At 37.3% G+C, this 1,822-nt stretch overlaps 1 long non-coding RNA gene across 1 annotated transcript in view; it reads left to right on the top strand.

The window, feature by feature from the left end:
* The first annotated feature begins 1,417 nt into the window (after nt 1-1,417).
* Nucleotides 1,418-1,822, top strand: part of LOC140342071 (uncharacterized) — a 4,510-nt gene continuing 4,105 nt past the window's right edge. The window contains exon 1 of the long non-coding RNA XR_011922987.1: nt 1,418-1,788. This is a non-coding gene — a long non-coding RNA (uncharacterized lncRNA). The remainder of the gene's footprint in view (nt 1,789-1,822) is intronic.

Genomic DNA, 1,822 nt, shown 5'->3' with positions numbered 1-1,822 from the left:
CACAAACCTCCATATCTCCTAATATGTATGTCACAATGACCTGTAATTTTCAGGGTGTACAGGGGACTCTCATAGATACTAGTTACTACAATTGCAGCCCCCCAGCTTTAAAGAATTTCAAGATATGGGGATCACAAATGTAAAAAATTATGAAAATTGAACTTTGGGGTTGCTGTTTTTGAGTAAAGTGCAACTAGGAGTCCTAAATTGAAAGTGCAAATTGGGGACCCCGGAGCCACTAACATAGCAAGGAGCATTGGGGTGGGGTCCCTAAATATATACCTACCTGTCATAAATCTATACCTATGAAACTACTGTCTGCTTCTCTTTGAAGCCCAATTTCCCTTAGGGTGGGGGTACAAAACTGAAAATGTAGGTGCAAGTGTCGGGCACATTCTCCCCTTACAATCTCATTACTACAGCTACATTATAACAGGTGTAAGAAACCAAAAATATAGGTACAAGTGGGGAACATCTGTGACTAACATCCCTTAAAACTTCATCACTATGACATCATTAGAAAATGAACTCTGCCCACTATTGAGGTTATTGAGGTTAAGGTACTGTAAGGGTACAGTCATGTGTAACAAGGAAGTGCATTTTGATGGACAGTTTTTTTTTAATGTTGTAAAGATGCCATGGTGATGAAAGGTGATCCGGGTTTACTGTATTTGAAAGAAGGGGCTTGTATTAAAGGCATGCAGGCATAAGGAGCACTTAATGCCTATCTACACTTATTAAGAGTTACTCAGTAAACACTTGACAAGCATTAAGGGTGACTTGTTTATAATACGCCATTGAGTGGGGTAAAAAATAGACAAAACTTGACATATAAACGGAAAACCATTTATGAATAGTTATATTGTTTGAAAGAGATGAAAGGTACCAAAATGACTCCTGTTATCTTCCTAATTATATATTTAGACAAGGGCTGAAACTCCTCTGTCCTACTATTCTGTATTGTTGCATTAAGTTGTGATCTCCCAAGTAATTCATATGATTTTACAAACCAATCCAGTGGTATTACAGATAAAGCCAGTTTTAAGGAAACCTGTACTGAGACAAATGCCCATTGCTGATGAACTTCAGAAAAATGTTGTTTCTTGACAGTCTGGATTCAACAATGGCTCAGAACAAGTGGGTCACCATTACCTTCAGAATGAAGTCAAAACTCATCAGACTTTATATTTGAAATGTCAGACTGTTCATTTTAATACAACTCATGTAGGCTTCTAACATAGCACCCTAGGTTTCTTATATAGAGAGATGGAGTACACCCAAATTATGAGATATAAATGGAAACCAGTTTAACCAGTTTTGGACACTGGGTGTGCTAAACACACCTAAATACATAATTGAAGCACACAGGGTTTGTTCTGTTTCTCTGCCCCACGGCTGCTTTCCCTTGCACTTGATAACGTTTCCCAAGGTCAAAATTGACAGCCAGGAGTTGCTGTCACAGCCTGGCCTTTGACATAGGATGGAAATACCTTGTATCTTTTCCTAGCCTTTAATATTAAGACATATGTATTATTTTTATCAGTGTTGTTACTCCTATAAAATAACAAATACCACTCAAAATATATTTTAGTTGCTTTTCCTAGTATGTGAATTACATCCAAAAAAAGTTTCAAAACACTACTGCCCAAGAAAATCTTTATCTATATTTATTTGTATTTTTTTTATCCAGGAGGCCCTGTACCTACAGACATTTATCAAAGAATTAAAAAACTGGAAGACCGAATCTTAGAGTTGGAGGGCATTTCTCCGGAGTATTTTCAGTCCATGGTGAGTAACAGCGCTGTAGAATCATGCAGTTAGT

Source organism: Pyxicephalus adspersus, chromosome 12, assembly GCF_032062135.1.
Source record: "Pyxicephalus adspersus chromosome 12, UCB_Pads_2.0, whole genome shotgun sequence".
In the NCBI taxonomy this organism is placed as follows: Eukaryota; Metazoa; Chordata; class Amphibia; order Anura; family Pyxicephalidae; genus Pyxicephalus; species Pyxicephalus adspersus.
The sequence above is the reverse complement of the archived record's forward strand: the minus strand, read 5'-3'. Positions and strand labels throughout refer to the sequence as shown.